This window comes from Siniperca chuatsi, linkage group LG23 (assembly GCF_020085105.1).
Source record: "Siniperca chuatsi isolate FFG_IHB_CAS linkage group LG23, ASM2008510v1, whole genome shotgun sequence".
NCBI lineage: Eukaryota > Metazoa > Chordata > Actinopteri > Centrarchiformes > Sinipercidae > Siniperca > Siniperca chuatsi.
The window spans coordinates 16162501-16182279 of record NC_058064.1 but is presented as its reverse complement, the minus strand read 5'-3'; the positions used below and the strand labels follow the sequence as shown (position 1 = coordinate 16182279).

The window sequence follows — 19779 nt, the reverse complement described above, 5'->3', positions numbered from 1 at the left end:
TTAATGTTAATGGGTCAAGTACTAATACATATACAGCAGCTTTGATTTTATTTAGCCAGTTTTTGAGAGATGCATCTGTCAATTTTCTACCTCCATTCTACTACAATCAATGTGAATGGAACTGAATGCAGTTTTCATTGGACCTACTTTCTACCAAAGAAATAGTCTCTAATAAAATTGTTCACAGTGTGTTCTGTGGGTGAGCCACAGTAACAGGACGTTGTTTCTGGCATGAAGTGTTGCAGTTTGATTTTGTAAATGTAAATTTTCAATACTCTAAGCACCACAAATGAAATTCTGTTCACCTTTACAGATACAGATACTGTGTCTAGTATACCACTAGAGGTAAGTGAGGAAGTATGTTGTTTTTTTTTTTGTAATTTGAGTGAACCGACCTTTTAAGATCCAGTAGGATTAGGGTTGAGGAGTAAAAGCATTGGATTCTGATGGAATCACCGGATTTATCACAGGTTACTTATTCATCCATACTCCTCTTCCTCTTTCCTCCTCTACCTCTGATGTTTTGGAGGAGATCAATACATTGTCTCCTTTAATCAATATATGTCGCTCACAGTTTCTTCAGGTAGACCTTTTATTATGCATGCATGTAATGCTCGGCTACAGCTCGCCCTGGTTTGGGGGCAAGCCCCCCGTGATAGCAAGCATCTAGCCTGCTGGAGTGTCCTTAAACAAGACAAGCAGGATTCTAATGTCATAAGAAAAGTTTTTTTCTCTACCTTTACCAACTTAGGACTTTCTGTTTTCTCTTAGAAGTTCAGCGTACTGTACGTGCTGTCTACTGAGGGGCATTTGTACTTGGTCTAACAAAGGACATCACTCTTGCTACCAAACCAATAAAAGGATGAATTTCCAGTGAGAAGCCTAGTGGTGAAGTGGCAGATTTTTTTGCATCATGAGTTTTAAGCCTAATTAAGTCACTTGTTGATTTTGTCAGATCCTGTATGTACTGGATAGAAGCAGAACGCAGATCTTTTATTCTCAGGCTGAAATTTTGTTTTTGTACCTTTTGAACTTCAATCAACCAGACTTGAAATGTCCTACACAACAGGTAGTTGTTAGTATGTACAGATGCCCAACAAATATTGTGGACCAAAATGCACTGAGCTTTGGACAATGCTTCCTGTTTTCTGTGAGGTTTGGAAACATCACAGACATGCACAAAAGTGAAAAACTTGTATTTGCATACCATCCTCTATAAAGACTTCAAATATAAGATGAAAGACAAAAAAAGCCAGAATTAGATTATAGATAAAAATGTGTGAATTGCCTTATAACTGATGACCATTCTCTGGCATGTTTGTGCGATTTTGTGTTTGTGTGAGATGCTGTTGCTATTCCCAGTGTGCATTGGTACAGAAGTGATCTGTTCATCGCCACTAGCAGTGACAAGCTCTTTCGCACAGCAAAATGTGGACACACACGGGCACACATACACCTATAAATACTGTCCTTGCAAGCATATTAACATTCATATAGAGTAAATATTTTTAGGCTTTTTTTAGACATTTCTCCATCAGTCTACATTTGTATTTTTCCACTTCTCCATTAGTGATGCCAACAGCTCACTTTCAGTCTCTTTCATCTCTCTCCTGGATCTCTCTGTACTGCTCCTCTCCCCTCTTCCCTCTAATTGACACTGACATCAAATCAATAATTTCACCTTTTTTTGTCCTTTTGTCTGTTTGCGGTTCTTTGCTCAGCTGGCATTGGAGAACTATGAAAATTGATGAAATGACCCTTGTTTCTCAGAGAACAGGGAAGAAGAGTGGGTCAGCAAAGAAAAATAGGAAGACAGAGGTTGAGAGGAAGGGTAGAAAGGCAACTAGGAAAAGAACAGAGGAGTGTCACAGCTGCATTGTCTGAAATGTAATGTATAGAAACTGAGACAAACACTAACACACACTTTGTCAACAGGCCTTCACTCACACATAAGTACTTTACTGTAAGGGTTTTTGTTTGGATGTGTGCGTGTGTTTGTGTATCAAGACTGGCTCACTGCTCTCGACCAGGCAGTCCTTCCTTTCATGTTTTCATGTAGTGTTCTGCTGCAATGTGATCAACTAAAGCATGTTAGGTAAGCCATGTCAGAGCAGAGGGCTGGAAAAGAGGCTTTTCCCCTCCTCACACCAAGCCTGTCACTCTCGCTCTCGCTTTCAGTCTGATTTGCTGAATTTGTAAGATTGCACATCAAAATTTGGGCAATGTAGCTCACAGCATCTGATTCATAAATGTAATTGGTTTCTCGATCGACTGGGAAGCTCAGCAATGTAATTGTGATCATTTTCACTTACAGTTTAGTATTTAAGGTGAGGCTCTCACCTGGAGGAATTTACAATGCATGAGTAGTGTAACTCTTACCCTAATTCACCATGCAGCCCCAAAAGCTTATTTTAGCACAGTAACATGAACTAAGTAGAAGGTTAAATTAGATTTGTCATATTCAAAGTAGTCAGCTTTGCTCGAAAAGCCAAATCTTTAATAAATACACTTTTAAGTGATATAGATAGACAGCTAGGCCTTACAAAGACATGTGAGTCTGAAGAGACAGCAATTACAGTTATATGAATATAAACATGTTATATATGTTATAATAGATTTGCTCTTTCCTCCTTTTAAACATTGTGGTCATTTTGATGCAGAGCTGTAAAATTTTGAAGTGTAAAGTTTAATTTAAAAAATGTGTTTGAACTTCATGTCTGAACTTCTGTTTCTTACACTGTGTGTTGCCCAGCTGGATCATACATCCAGAGAAACTTCCAAGTGTCCTTTTTCAAATGATACCACAGCTGATATAATATATTTGGGCATGTTATTTAGTAGGTGCACTGACTCCGACTGCTCTGACTTTTTCTGTCCCTATATGGATTCTTATTCCTCAAGTCATGGGTAAGCCAATAAGATTCCCAATCTGATATCCCACCACCCCAGAAGACAACTGCTGTTACATGCGCTACTAACATGGTGCAGAAGAAAGACCCCCTTTGGGCTAAAGATGTAGATCATTCCACTGACTTTACTCTGCTCGAGTGGCTGAGGTTCTAAAGGATTACTTTGCCTCCACAGACCAATCAGATTAGTGCTGTCACCATCATCACCCTTTTTCTTCTTCAGACTTTAAAAAGCTTCTCCCCTTTGATTATAGCTCTTTTCTTTACATCAACTATGGATGATTTACCTTTTTCACAGTCAAATGTAAAGCTGTAATACAATGAATGATAACAGCACTGTGGCTGTATCTGTTCAGTTTCCCAGACAGAGAATGGGGTAGTTTGTTGACAAGACATGAAGCAGCTACTGTCTCAAACACAGAGGGGCGCACAAGGGCACACGCATACAAACACATGAAGACACGTGAACACAGGAAGTTAGTGTGTAAGATAAGCTTAACACATTTATAGAGGCAAAGTTTATCAGTTTGTCCATGGGAGCTTCTTCTTTGTCACAGTAACTCTTTATGTTCCTGTACTGGTTTCTCCATCAGGACCATATTTACGTGCAGGAGTAACAAATAGAAACAGGCAGCTATGTGACATTGAAGTAGTACAGAGGAAAGTGAATGCTTGGGGGTCATGGTGGTGAACGGACGTATAGCTTTTTCTTTTAGCTCCAGTGACCTGAGTTCAATTCCCAACTCATGAAAAAATGTTTACACAGTGAGGGACTTTTTAATTGTAAACATGTTTTCTTTTCTTTTCTTGTCTTACCATAACTCACACGTTACTAACCATAGCCAAAATGTCTTGCTTGTCTAGCATTGACTCTTAACCTCAATAAAAGTTGAGTTTAGTGTGACAATCAACACACAAGGCTCAAGGCTCTGGGGCGTCAGACATTTCTTCATTATTGCTAGAGCCTCTGCATGAATTCTATGAATGCCTAATATCAGCTCATCCAGATTGTTTGCACAGACAATGTTTCCCTGAAGGTCGTGTTGTGGAGGTCTTCCATCAGGTCACCTGTTTATATATATATATATATATATATATATATATATATATATATATATATATATATATATATATTCATATATTTGTGATACCAACAATGAAGATATGATGACAGTTAGGAGCTGCAGTGCCACAAGACAATAAGAAAGATGAAAGTTGAGGCGGCAGGTTTCACTTTTAGTATCTCTACAGCATCTACAGTATCTCTTCGTACTCCTACTCCTTGGAGTGGCAGAAGTTAGAAGTTCAACTATTTTTCAATAACTAACTATTTTAACCGTTTTTTGAGCTAACTATTTCAGCTATTTATCCATTACTTTTAGCAAACTATTATAACCATTTATTCATTGTATTTAGCAATTTCAACCATTTAGCTATTGCTTTTAGCTTTTTCCCTATTTATCTATTACAGTACCTTTAGCTAACTATTAACCATTTATCCATTACATTTAGCTAACTGTTTCAACCATATAGCCATTACTTAGATTTTTCACCATTAACTTTGACCTTTAGCTAAGTATTTCAACTTCTCATCCATTACTTTTAACCAACTATTGTAACCATTTATCCACTACATTTAGCAATTTCAACAATTTAGCCATTATCCATTACATTAAGCTAACTGTTTCAACCATTTATCCGTTACATTAAGCTAACTATTTCAGCCATTTATCCAATACATTAAGATAACTATTTAGACTTTTTTATATATATATTTATTTTGTCAAATTAGTTGAGCATGTACACATTATACGTACCTCCTGGCAACTGCAGAAGTATCCCTTGGGGTACAAGTATCCTTGGTTGGGAATCACTGTTCTACACTATTTGTTATAGTTCACAGTCTATTTCTTTGTTTGACTAGTTGAATAATGCCTAAGATTGTTAACTTAGTAATGGAGAAGACTTGCTGTGTTGATCTCAGAGTGAGATAAGGAAGAAGAGAAGGTCTTTAAGCCTAACAGACATCATTAGAGGGAGAGTTTTCATTTTTATGTGTTGTAAAGTGTGGTGTAGATCATTAAAGAAAGCGCATAACATGGAGATCATTCATGGTGTCATGCTCATCCTTCATGGGCTCATTATCTAAAGTGAAATTACTCATAAAGGGCAACCTGCTAGTTTGACAACACACACCTGAACTTCAAAGGAGAAATAGCATTGATGAAATGTGACATTATTGATCATGCAGAGCTCTCCGTGTGTAAACCAGGAAAGCTGAATGCCAATCAGCCAAATGACCAGCAGCTAGTAGACCCTCAGTGGCTTGCTCAAGGACACTTGGGCAGCACAGATAATTGTCAACATGGAGGCTTGGACCGCAGTGCTTGGGTAAAAGAGGACAGTTTTTCATGCACTGCTTCTCATCCACCACTGTATTTCCTTGTACTTATGTTGTACACATCGCACAGCAAATGCATTGTTAGTGTAAAAGATCCTGCAGAAAACAGCACTGTTGTTAATTGAGAAGCATTCAAGTGGTTTGTTAGGTTTGACGGTGTTTCATTTTGACAATAACATACTTCTCTGGACACCCAACCCTGTCTCCTAGAAATGATGTGTATATGATATAGCAAATATGTTTTGATGCTGCCCGAATTACATTTTTTTTATTAGCATGATGAGGAAACGTGTATTAAAGTATATGGCAAGTTGCAAAATGTTGATACTGAATGTATCAGCAAAATATTCAGTGACTCCCCCCCCCCACACACACACCCACAATATCTGCTCATAGTGACTACAGCATTAGGCTATAAAACTTTTTTATGGTTATGTTTAGGCACTCGAAGATTATGATCTTGGTTTAATACAGAACCGTAACCCAAATGCTTTTTTTGCCCAAACCTAACCACATGCGGGACTCAGGGTGTGTGCCCCAGTCTCTGGTGTCAAAGTCCTGAGCTTTAAATTCCCACCATCCACCGTGACCACCTCCCTACAATTTGTGTGTGGTACATAAATGTAGCACTTCTTTCACTTTAAAAAACGTTACATGTGAACATATTCCAGGCAGCAACAAAGTTTCCTATAATTGGATAAAACAAATAAGTTCTATACAAACAATATTTCTGGGGGACAAGGTTTGGACACCTGAATTTAAAGGGGAGCTACAGAACAGTGGAGTTTTAAGACAGACACTTTGGTTACATTTTCTCACAATCGAAGAAGAACAATTCCAAGTCTTGTCTTGTACACATCATCTGAAAAGAGATCATTCTTCCATTGCCATACTGTAAAAAGACCACCTCTGTGTGTGTGAGGTAACGCCATTTTGCCATTTTGTTTACGCCATCTTTGAGAAGCTAAATTGATCAAAAGACGAGATGTATCTAATGTGTTAAGAGTAACACATTGCCAGGAATGTGTCTGGAAAGAACAGGAACAATTTTCACAATTTTGGAAGAGTAATGACAAATGGATAAATTGGTCACCATACATCTTTTTCACAGCAAACATTTTGACTCGTCTTAGAATGAAATGGAACTATCGATAGTAATATTAACATTGACGATGAACCAGTGAGCCATGACAGTGTGACAGTGAGCCAGCATGCACAAGAGCAGGACCCTGGAACTGAAGCAATCATTCATTTTATTATTATTTTATTATTTACACCTGTACTTTTCCTCCAGTGACATGTCAAAATGTCATCCATGTAAAAGGCCTATTAGTTGGGGATGAGTGCACAAGCAGAGGAGAGCAAGCAGTGCTGCTGGTCAAACACCAGGCTGAAGTTAGTTGAGGTCTGTTATTCGCCAGCTGGACATTAAGTTTAAGTTGGTTTAAAGATTAAGCTTTCTACCTCTGCTGACTAATTTCCTGGTTGGAAACCCTGTATAATAATGTGAGATTATCTGTGTTTGGGACAGTGACTGACGGACGCAAATCACTACATTTGAAGTCGGGGTTATTGATGTTTGCAATCCAGTGTACCAAAGTCAAAACGTACAGTCACTTACAGATATTCCCCCTCTGTGATGGCTTACACATTGTGAAATAAAACTGTACACAACAAAAGATAACACCCATAATAACAGAAAGAAATCCAACAAGGCAAACACAATAGCCCCTGATTAAGATCTAATGTGATTTCACACTACTTGGCTTGGCACAGAGATTTAATTTACTGCCGCTGGACTTGGAGCAATATCTGCACTGACTTGGGGGCATAGAGGCGGAAAAAGGGGAGGGTGGGAGGAGGGGGAGGACGAACAGGGTGGGTGTGTTGGGGGGGGGCTGTTATGTTGAGGTCAAGCAGCCAGTGGGAATTCTCTGCCTGGTGAAATCAATAGAAATGTACACAGTCACAGGCACAGGAGTATAGCGTGTGTGTGGGTGTGTGTGCCACTGGTTGATCCAGGGAAAATGGCTTTTGTTGAGTCCCTTGTGCTATGTAACATTACAGAGTAATTACAGAGTGTGTGCTTTGTTTAGGGGATGTCTAATTATGCTGTTTGGGTTGTGCAGGGCCCTGGGGTGTCACTTTTTGTGAGTGTGTTTGTGTGAGTGTGTGTGTGTGTGTGTGTGTAGCCAGTGAGAAGACACTAATTGTGGAGGCGGTGTTAATAGTACAGCAACTGTCAGAGAGAGAGAGAGAGAGAGAGAGAGAGAGAGAGAGAAAGCTGGAGAGAGAGAAGCAAGAAAACCAAGCCTGAGCGTTTCACTTTGGCCTTTCTCCTAATCTTTCATTACCTCTGTCCATCAGGATGTTACCTACTGTACAGTATCACCTAATGCCACTTCACTGCCATTATCAAAATCCCCCTTTAGACATGTATTCTGAAACATTACTGGTTTTGCCTTGCTGTTAAAGTAATAGCTTTTCGGCTGTCACAAAAGTTCCATGTTTACTTGTTCAAACGTGACAAGACTATCAGCAACACAGGACATCACATACAGTGCAATGCATGAGGTTAGAGATTGTTTACTGCATCATGCTGCTAAGTTGTCTTGGAGGTGTTGGACCAATTTCCAGTCATTTTATATAAAAGTAAAATTCAAAGTCAAGTGTGCAATTTTAAAATGATCTCTGTGATCAAGGCGCAGCATTTAAAGTGGCAGTTGAGTCTAGCTCATGATTGGTTTGCAAGCAAAATGCAAAAACATTACAGAATATGTAAGAATTTAATAACCTTGCCATTACTGGCAATGTGGCTGCCTTTCTTTGCCGCTTTGCAGAAAGTGAAAATTTTATCGCATTGTGTTCATCAGTCCACTCGTGTTATACCATTCATATTCTAAATTTGCATTTTTACCATTTCATGTAGTAAAATTTTCATTTGAACAATGTGGACACAGGAATGTCAAGGCAGTGAGAGAAAAATGGCATTGAGAGGTGCGAACACTAACTAAATGCATTGAACGGACATAAGAAAGAGAGGCGGAACAACTACTGCCTCCATATGTGCAACATGGATCCTGTGTCACATTTTTCTTATCTACAGTACATGGAAGCAATGTAATGGCTTTAATAAGGACCAGTCATTTATTATCAGCTGCCCACATGAGGCCAGATTTGAACAGGTTGGTATGCCAACTAAAACTTGATCGTGTAGAGGACTAAGCAGACAAGACACTACTGTAGATTTTTGGTTTGAGAGTCATAGAGAACAGGACATAATGACAGTATGTTTGTCAAGTGAGTTTGCTTCTGTAACATGTTTTGTGTGTTTGTTTCAAGGTCTGTACAAGGTCTCACAGCTGTGTATCTCGTGTTCCTATTGACATTCATCAGAAATGCAATCTATCCATTCTGTCTCACAAAGATGGAACAGAAAAGGTCTCATTCTTTCTTGTTTATATAATTCTGATTACCTGGGTTGATTTAGACTTGGCAAAGAAAAGTAGTAATGTCGTCTTTCAAAACGAACCCTTGGTTTGAATAGCTATTAGCCAGCTGTGAGAAGGGGTCAAGGTACTGAAATGCGTCCTTGTCCATACAGCAAACAATACAATATGCTGATGTCACTGATGCATAATTGCTAAGCACATTTGTTCCAATAAGTTGTGTTTAATGATGACATGTTTGGACCCAATGGTTCATTGTCTGTACAATATTAGACCAGCCTTCATTTCATATAATGCACAGGGCATTCATTTGCCCATGGAATATAATGAAGTGCATTTTATTATTATCATTTACAGAATGCGGTATTACAGCCATAATCCATTTTATATGATTGAAGGAATAAATGAAATTGCTCTGGCAATGTTGTTGTCCACATGGATTGAATTGAGGATGGAATAGTGTATAGCACAATGCAAGTTCTTTACTATTGATGCTTTTTCAATAGTGAGTTGTGACTTTAAGAGGCAATTAGAGAAAAGCAACTTAATTTCGATGTACATAGGCTTTTATAATGGTATTAGACTGTGAGCAGTCTCCATATTGCAACGGAAATTGGAAGAGATGCTCCCCAATGGCATCTTTCCCCTTTGACCTTTACCTCTTAATACGTGTGTGTCGAGTGTAGCAAATAAGTACGGTATAATTTGCTTCCTTATGTGGAGTCTAGGAGCTGAGTGTGAACAGTGTATGTAAGTGTGTTGGAGTATTGCTGTTGTGAGTGTGTTGTACTGCGGCAGGCTGTGGGTAATGTGATTAAGTGGTGAAGATGCGGTGCAACTGTGTGTGTGTGTGTGCGTGTGTGTGTGCATGGAGGAAAGCTGAGAAGGCCACTATTAATTTGATAAAACAAGATTGGACTTCAACATTGTGACCCTCACAGTTGCTACAACTGCTGCTGCTCTCTCAGACACACACACACACACACACTATATATATATATACAGTGGTGTGCAAAAGTGTTTGCCCCCTTCTTGATTTCTTATTTTTTTTACATGTTTGTCACACTTAAATGTTTCAGATCATCAAACAAATTTAAATATTAGTCAAAGATAACACAAGTAAACACAAGATGCAGTTTTTAAATGAAGGTTGTTATTATTAAGGGAAAACAAAATCCTAACCTACATGGCCCTGTGTGAAAAAGTGATTGCCCCCTAAACCTAATAACTGGTTGGGCCACCCTTAGCAGCAACAACTGCAATCAAGTGTTTGCGATAACTTGCAATGAGTCTTTTACAGCACTGTGGAGGAATTTTGGCCCACTCATCTTTGCAGAATTGTTGTAATTCAGCCACATTGGAGGGTTTTCGAGCATGAACTGCCTTTTTAAGGTCATGCCACAGCATCTCAATAGGATTCAGGACTTTGACTAGGCCACTCCAAAGTCTTCATTTTGTTCTGCTTCAGCCATTCATTGACCCATTAAAGGGTCACTGTACCCTAATAACATAAAGATACATTTTTTCACTTATCTGTAGTGATATTTAGCCCTCCCTTGTGATTGACTGGCGATCTGTACAGGGTGTATCCCGCCTCTCACCCAATGTCAGCTAAGATATGCTCCAGCTCGGTGCTTGTTCACCAGCAACCTGCAGGCGGATACAATATGTGAGGTTACAAGACCTCCCTATCTGTCTCCATTGTATCCTGTCTATAATCCAATCAAGTCACTTACTTTTAACCCAGTCAGAAGCTTTCAGTTGGATGGAGGTCACTGTCTGTGTTTGTGTGTTTGCGCATTAACTTATTTTCATTTTGAGGCTGCTCATGTCCCTGTTAGTGTCTTCTAAGTGTGTGTGGGTGTGTGTGTGTGTGTGTGTGCACATGTGTGTCCATCCTTCCTCTCTCTGAGGTTTATTAGTTGTGTGTGACAGTGTATTTGAAGATTGCATGCAGACGGTAAGAATTAGCCCAACAAATGCATGCACACTTGTAATCAGCTTATTAAGTACTTGTGCAGTCTAATGCAATCCAATACAATAGCCCTTTAATAGACTCCCATATCTAAGCATTAATGTTCACATTAGAGACACATTTAATTAAAACAAATGTCTTTGCAAATCATCCCCACTGTATTGAGTCTTTATATCTTTTTATCTATATGTGAATGTTTCTGTCCTTCTCTCTCTATATCTGTCTTTGTCTGACTCCCCTTGTCTCAATCCGCACAGTCTAGGCCAACAGTCCTATGATCTCCCCACCAGCACATTGCCAACATACCACTTTGACACTGTGTTTGTTTTTTTAAGCATAACTACTCTAGAAATCTAATGTAGAACTACTATAGATAATGCTTGTGTGCCTATTTTGGTTAACTGACTTTTGAATGTGTTCACGTCTTTGTGCCTTCATGCGTGTGTGTGGCAGCCTTTGGCAGGACGGTCCTGTGGTCCCTCCCCTCTCCGTCCACTCTTTTAGCGGTCTTTATCTTCCCAACAATCAGGCTTTATCCCCGGACACTCCTGGTCCCACGGTAGCCCGTGGAGCAGCAGCCCAGCGGTCCTATCCAAACCAAACCAGACATATTTCCTGACATATGTTCACTTGTGTAACCCATTCAACCCCAACACACACACACACATGCCCACACCGACAGTGAAGAGATTGTGGAGCCAAATAACAAACAGGCGATCTAAATCTAAAGTTAAATGTGAGCGGATTATGGTAGATATTCCCTTTCTGCTTGCTTTCACAGTTTGCAAAGATGATTTAAACTTTTGTGGAGTTTCTGCTAAAAAGTCACCGCAAACATGATTCTGTAACTTTGGTCTAAAAAATGTGGAGACAAAAACATTTTCAAATGTGTTGTTTTGTTTCCTTTTCTTGTTTACTATGCCATGTTTTATCTTGCTGATTTGAGTTACACAATGCATAATTTTACAGTTTGTAGATTTTATTTTGAAAAGACAATGTTAATGCAAGGTTCAGGGATATTATACCTGGCAGCAAATATGGGAGAGATGTGATCAGAAAATACAAAATCACAAAATATCAGCAAGTAAAAAGCATGGCAACCATTAGAAAATGAATAAATGTCCATCCAAAAAAGAAAACTTAAGTAAAACACCCATCAAAAAAGGCATCCTTCATTGCGACTGAATACAATGTGGATGAACAGCCACACCAGAGTACAAAAGCTGCACTGTCTTAGCATCACTACAGAAGTTGCAGAACATGATGTGGTGTTTGATCACAAGAAGGCTTTGGCACTGTGAGATGCTGTGCATAGAGAGGAAAACTGAGAGCATTGATTTCATTGTAGAGGAGCAAGGAGTGTGTGTGATTTGGCAAATGTGTGTGTGTGAACCGTCTGGAACATAAAACTATAGAAGCCCATTCAGACCTTCCTTTCTCTCTCCTTCCATCAGGAGATAGCAGGGACATTGAACTGCGGCAACAAAAGCAGATTTCCATCAGACAGAGCTTCTGAGAGAGAAAGGCATTGTGTTGAAAGGGGCTTAATGGAAGCTCAGCTTAGAGCTTTATTCACACAAACTGTACTCTCGGGTCGGGAGAAACACATATGTGTACACACACACACACACACACACACACACACACCCACACACACAAGCACACACACTCACTTTTCCCATATACCAAACACTCCTTGTTATTCTACATGAAAATTGGCGCTCTCATTTTTATAATGTTTTATAAATGATAGAGAGTTTGTGACCAGATAGTTGGCAGACATGATGTTCTGGAGCAAGGCACTTAAAGCACATTACATTGATCTCAGACTAAAATCACTTGTATATGTTTGTAAAACAGTTTGTTTGGCTCCTTGATGCCAAGAACAAATAGAAAATAAACAAAGATAAAAATCAAAATATTTTTTAAGGGGTCATTCTTCAGTTCAATCCTACTAATATTGTTTTCTTCCTGCTCATGGTCACAGGGCACAAAAAGTATTTTTCAGTGTCAGTTTTTCTGTTTTCATACACGTATCATGCTCTCAATAGAATACAGAGGCCTCCAGACATACGATACCAAAGGGTTTAATCAACACCTCTCCACTGTACTGTATTGAAAAAGTAGAACACTGTGCACTTCCCAATAAGTCCTCAAACATCAAATTAGGTTGTCACATTGCATTCCAAATTCGACTCATGCAAACGTTTTCTCTGCTATAGTTAAAGTTTGCTTAAGTTTAGGCAAGTAAAACTACTAGGTTAGGCAAAGATCGCCATTGGGGTTAGCTGTTCTATACAGTGCTAAAGGATTTGAGAGTCCAAAGTGAGCGCCAACAATTTTCAGAGAATGCCCAAATTATTTTTGCTCTGACGCTATATGGTTTGACCAGGTATTAAGACTTTTAATTATAGTATAACTGTGTGTTCAGACAGAACCTGAAGTGAATTTTAGAGGCGGCATAATTGCATACAAAGTCAATGGAACGCTTCTTCAATTCTGCGCCGTGCTGGGAGTTGGTGCAAAGAAATGTCCACGCGTGCTAGTGAGCTTACAGCTAACGTCTGTACATTGGCTGTCTGGGGTGAATAAAAACAAATGGTCAAATTCCGGCAAATAACACAAGGTAAAAATTCACTAAATTTCTGTCTGACCACACCTTAACAGCGCCAGGCTGCTTCCATCTTTGCTACTGAAGATACACGTACAGCGTGCTGTTTGAAGAAACATTTCATTTTTCTGGAGAGGACAGTCCAAGACGCAGATGTGATTTTTCCTCCTCCAAAGTGTAACTATGTCAGTAAGTGATCTGTGCGCAAATATCCTGTACAGGATTTGTCCGGTCTGTCCCCTGTGATAATGGCAACTGAAATTATACTGAAATTAGCCGTCCTTCTCCCTGTCTCATTAAAGTGACAAGAAAATGTGGCTCTAGCGATTTCAACACATGTGATCATACAAAGAGCGTTTATGTGATCCCTGATCAGTTCAACCACTGACTGTCCTGTGTGGGTGAGGGAGCAGCGTGAGAGAGAGCATGTGAGGACGTTCAGACTTTTGTCTCGTTCATAAATGCGATTCGTCCATGTGTTTGTTAGTTGATGGATATTTGTTAGCTAGCTAGCTAAACTTTTTAATCATTGTAACGTTATTCTGCAGCATTTTTGTCAGTTACCAAACAGCTTCCGGTGCATTGCCACCACCCTCTGAGCTGGAGTAAGGCCGACCGTAATTTGCATGTAGCGTGGGAAAACCAAGACGGATTGCTGTCAGATTTGTGATCTGGCCAATGGAGATGCATTTTTGTGGCTACATGTGAATGAAAGTGTCTTAAATGTCATCTTGATTTTATCCAATTATGAGTTGTACATGGGGTCAAAGGCATTGTAAATTGCCAGTCACTCCTTGTCTACCTTTGTGCATTTGGCCATTTATCACCAATAAGAGAAACAAACACCAATCCCCCAAATATACACAAAGGTGACACGTAGGTGTATATTAAGAGTTGTGTTTATGGGTTGAACTTTCCTGTTTTTCATCATGTCATCTGTACCCTGCTTTCCCTGTCTTTTCTCTCCTCTTCAGATCAGAGTTGTCCTCTTCTGTATTACATGTAAACTAGGGATGAGCAAGCAGGCCTCCCATGGATTAACCGCTGACTCCAAAAGTAGCAGTCAGACTTCCTTATTATGAGATGTGTAAAATCTTCCCAACACACACAAGTGCAGTCAGTCCCAAGGTTTTCCAAACTAAGTGTATACAAGCAGTACTGTAGCGTTGTCCCCAAATTACTTCGCCCAATATTTCCCCGGAAAAGACTACACAACGGCTGCTCCCAAATCTGATTGGTGTTATTTGTAAGTCAGCCTAAATCTCAGAGAAGCTACACACACAAATGGAACAGGGTTTACTAATCCATTTGTAAGGCAATAGGCAGACAAACAGGCAGGGGAGAGCTTGCCAAGTGTTGTAATCACAACTAAAGATGATGAGCCCACTCCCTTCCTCTACACTCTACAGTACCATGTGTATCTGCGTGCGTGCATGTGTGTGTGTTTTTGTGTGTGTTTGCATGTTTGTCCTACATCGCCTCCTTTACAAAACTGTGACAAGTGAGAGAGAAAATGAATCGGTATCAAGTGGATAATCTACAAAAGTACACTAGGAGCTTTTCCACCTTATGCAAGTCCCCCGCTCATTCATTTTCAGATACCACGCAATCTCTCTGAGAACAACAACAAGCTGGCGATATGAGTTTTAAAAAGGCAGTAATTGTAAGCAGGTTGGGGAATAAATTAGAATGATGACAAAATACAGAGATAAATCCAGCTTAAGAGAGATGTACGCCACTGTTTATTTGATTTCAGCTTTTCTCGCTATCCTGTTCTTTCTCTCTCGCTCATTCCTGATCTTTTTTAGTGGGGTGGAAAAATGGATTTTTGTCAGTGATTTGGCCCTGAAATAGCTTATTGTCTAAGGCAGCCACTGTACGGGTACAACATCAACATCACGTGTGTGTGAACACGCTCGCCTGTTTCCATGGGGAGTAATGGCCGTGGAAGTGTGTATTGGCTCTGCTGGCACAATACGCCACTGTGCTCATTGGTTTAGACTGGTGTGTGTGTGTCTGTGTTTACAGTGTGTGTGTATGTACTTCTATAGTCTCTCTTGTTGATATTTATAGATGGAAGAATTCTGGTATGAAGGGGGTGAGGGTAGGAGGAATGTAGGGAGCAAGAGGGGGTGGGTAAGGGAGAGGAAAAGGAGGGGGAATGAAGGGATGAAGAGAGGAAAGGAGGAGAGGATCTGTAAGCTGGAATGAGTTAATCTGCCCTCAGTTTTTTCATTCTTTCGCTCCCTCTCACTTTTTGTGTCTTTATTTTATCTCTTTTCACTCCCCTCTTTCCCTCTTAACTCACAATACCATGCACAGAAGCATTGGCACACTCTTTGACATACAACACACCCAACCAACACACACTCAGCTATCCAGGCAAATGCAGGTACATTTATTCTAATTTGAAATTTGGGAGCTACTTTTCAGACTTAATATAAAACCTTTGAGTCAGGAAGTTTTGTAAAATGGAGACCTATTGGTTAGTGAGGAACTGAAATGAAACTTTGATAACCCGCAGCAGTCAGCATGGCTGTAATGTACCAATTGACCAAGACACTGATCCCCTACCTGCCCAGCTAAAGTTATAACAAAATGCTTAAAAGCGAATAAACATCAGAATGCCTTCCTTAAAAATAAACATATATATACATTAGTGCTGAAGGTCAAGGTCACTGTGACCTCACAAACCACGTTTTTGGCCATAACGCAAGAATTTATGCGGTAATTATGACAAAATTTCACACAGATGTTGAATGGGATACAACGATAAAGTGATGACATTTTTTACCCTAAAGGTCAAAGATCAACTTTACTGTGACATGTCCTTTTTTGACCATTATTCGTGACTGTATTTCTTTCCTTTTGACTCAAAGGTCATTGTGACTTTAAAATAGGTTTTTAGCCATAACTTAATAATGAGTTGGGCGAATTCAGATTTCACACACATGTTGACTGGGACGACACAATGAGTTAACAATAATTAGCACAGTACGGGCTTTCCTCCATCTCGTCCATTCTGCCTTTCACTTCCTGCCTCATTCTGAATTTCGAGCGTCATCAGAATCACGTGACTGCAAACAACGTATTAGAGCCTAGCTAATCTTGATCCTGTGAGTGAGTTTCACCTACAGCTCATAGAGAGGCTTTGCATCTAAAAATGCCAGGAAAAAACTAAAGCACCACATTTTTTGTAGCTATACTCTATAAGAATCCATCTTTACATAGTAATCAAGTATCATGCCAATACATCTATGATAATCCTTCATTAATCAGTTCAACAATGTATATTCAATGGAATTATACATATGTATCATCAATATAGTGCTAACTTCCATTTAGCCAAAAACTACACTTTATACTCTTTTATTCAATTCCTTACAAGTATTCACTGCATACATTATATGAGTCTGGACAGACATGGATGTAAACTGCAACTTGACTGGTTGGTGGAGGCATACAACCGCAGGGCGGTAATTAAAGTTTCTCTCTCTATTTCTCTCTTTGACTCCCTAACTTTTTCTATACCTATCTTAGACTTACTATTTCTAACTCCACCGTAATGCACATTTGGTTATCTGCATTTAGGTGACACATATTTTACTAATAATAATAATAAGCTGTTTTTTGTTCTTCTTTGTGTTCAGGAGTGAGGAGGCTCAGTGGACAGAGGAGCTGATTACTTCTGGACATTTTCTTCAGGTTGTTCTATCAAGTAACTGGTAAGGGCTCCAACTGATCTCCTATTCACCTATCACTGTCTATGTTACATACACGGATGGTTCCATCTTCAACTCGGATAAAATAACAAAATTAAGAACAGTCTGAAATGGATGCAAGATCTCTTGCTTAGTTCTGCCTACTAAGTTAGTAGGCATTTTTCACCTGAGTCTGCCAGTCAATAATCATACAGGTAAAGATAAATTCATCATAGTAGACAGTACTGTAGCCTCAGTAGAGACCATGCAATGCAGCCATAAGTTGCAGAAAAAGGGGCAATTCATTCACTTAAAACATTTTTAAAATATCGCTCATTTATAAACACATTTATGGATGTCCTCTGGGGTTGCTGCAAAGCTTTCTGCAAAATCACTAAGTGATGTTGAGGTACTAAAATTAAATTAAAGTCTAATTTTCCCTACAAAATAACTTATGGTATGTACTAATCACAATAAATTAATACAGAAGATAAGTGTGGAACACTATTAAAGAGCATTGATAGAAGCTTGGATACTCTAGTCTATATAGTCTGTAGTCCTTGCACAGATTTTACCAGCAGCCAAACTGATATATTTTGTCTTTTGCTGGCAGGTTTTTTAACTACACAAGCCACTTTTCTTCAGGCAGTGTGTTTCTATTTTGGGAACTTTGACTCTAAAAACTTTGCTAAGAAATGAATTTGACTGGTGAATTTCTGTAAATGTTGTGGCACATCAGTGAAAAACTATTCCGTGGCATGCATGGCTGTGATGACACAAAGCAGTGGATGGTGCTGTATAGAGAACAAGGCCTGAAGTCAGAGGAGTGCAGCGATAGCAAACCCAGATACAAGACAAATGACCATGAAATAGAAACTCAACTGATAACTGTCTGCTTGCTCTTTGTGTGTGTTTGTGTGTTCATGTGTGTGAAGAAGTCCAGACAGTATGTGTCAAGGCAGTGTCATGATCACAGATTGTGGCCTCATCACTGCTCTGCTGAGGAGATTTAGCTGGCACTGGTTCCACTGACCGTGGCCCGTGTGTGTGTATGGATGTATGAGTGTTTGTCGCAGCCCTGTCAGATCAGCCATGAGTCTGCCCACTGCGTGTGTGTCTCAACCAGGGGTGACCTTTTTCTGTGTGTCCCTGGGAATGTGTGTGTGTGTGTCCTGTGCTGCAGGCAGGGAAAGTCCCAGTCTTCACTGTGCCAGAGAGTTGGAGGGGACACCCTGTTCATCTGTGTTTGGGTGAGTTTGTTTTGTTGTGGGAGTTCCCCGTCAGAGCTAAGCGCCAAATGATTTCATCAGCTGATAAATCAGTAAGGCTCACCCATCATACCCTTTCCCTTTTCTTAAACTTTGTTCCTATTAGCCCATTATACACTCTCTGATCTTCAGTTTGTCCTGTAAGTTTGAGTTCTACTGCACTTCACCCTGGATTACAAATATTAATATTGTATTTGTGGATGAGCGTAGGACTGGAAAATTAGTTGTTGGCAATAATTTAACTTACTGCTACTGGTATTTGCTATCAAAAATTGTAATATTCTCAGTCTGTCATCTGTCAAGTCAATTTTATTTATATAGCCCAAAATCACAAATTTGCCTAAGAAGGCTTTCAAGTCTCTACAGCATACAACATCCTCTATCCTTAGACCCTCGGTTTGAGACTGAGAACAAAGTTATTATCCATCTCCAGAAATGTGAAACTAAACTAAGTGGCAAAGCAGGAGTCCCAATAAGAATATAACATAAAAATTGTAACGTACAAAATGTAAAGGCAGTCATAGTCATGCTGTTTGTGATCATAATGACATTTAACTTTAATTTTGCATTAGAATATAGTAGGCTTGGCCAGTATCAAAATTTTTCATACCTTTATATCGCCCTGACATTTAACAGTATTTAAAAAAAAAAAAGCTGAGCTGCTGGTGATAGAAGTCATTGTAGCATGTATGACATTGTCTAGCATGGAGTTAGCCTTCTTAGACAAGTCTTGCAGGGTTTAAATACGTATGGCCCATAGAATCATCAGTAGATAGTAAATAACGTGACAATGCTATGGCTAAGGTTTGGTTAGGTTTAGGCACAAAAACAGCTTGGTTAGGTTTAGGGAAAGATCATGGTTTGGGTTAAAATGATCATTAAAGGTCAGGGTACCTTCGTCATCATGGTTATAAGAAACACGTGTTTGAAGATTATTGAGTGATTGTGGTCATGCTATAAACATTGACTCTCAGTTGGAAATGGGAAACAAACAGCGGCCTCCTGTCTTGTAGCCTGATGTTGGGGCAGTTGCTGAAATTACTGATGCGGTTGTTCTTCCTGGGAGGACAGTCTCAGAAAGCAGGAAAAGCTGCATGTCGTGGTTCCTTGTTAAAACTTTTACAGTGGCTGTATATTTCAATTTTTAATAGATTTCACTGCATCTTCATGCAAGTTCTGTTGCCATATTTTTTGGATTTGCACCATTGAACCCAAAGCCTTGCTCTACTCTAAAGTCATAAACATTTTCTTAAAAGCAACAGATCCTCGATCAAAAGCCACACATACAATAGAGCATCTCCCTGCAGAAAATATGTAAGTCTCCATACGTGGTTGTTAATTAGCTCAGTTCCGCATCTTGCTGTTTATTTCTTATGCAGAACAGCTCCCCTGTTCTCTCTCTCCCAGCACTGTCCAGAGTTGTACGAGAGCTAATTGGCAGCTCGCTTGCCTGCCACGACGGTGA

General features: G+C 39.5%; 1 protein-coding gene across 7 annotated transcripts in view; it reads left to right on the top strand.

Annotated features, from left to right (window-relative positions):
• Window positions 1–19779, top strand: part of sox5 (SRY-box transcription factor 5) — a 198913-nt gene that overhangs the window by 33875 nt on the left and 145259 nt on the right. For all 7 annotated transcript variants that reach the window (XM_044186029.1, XM_044186026.1, XM_044186023.1 and 4 more), the window contains one exon: window positions 16996–17070. The gene's annotated coding sequence lies outside the window, so the exon portion shown is untranslated. Of the gene's footprint in view, window positions 1–16995; window positions 17071–19779 lie in introns of those variants that run through there.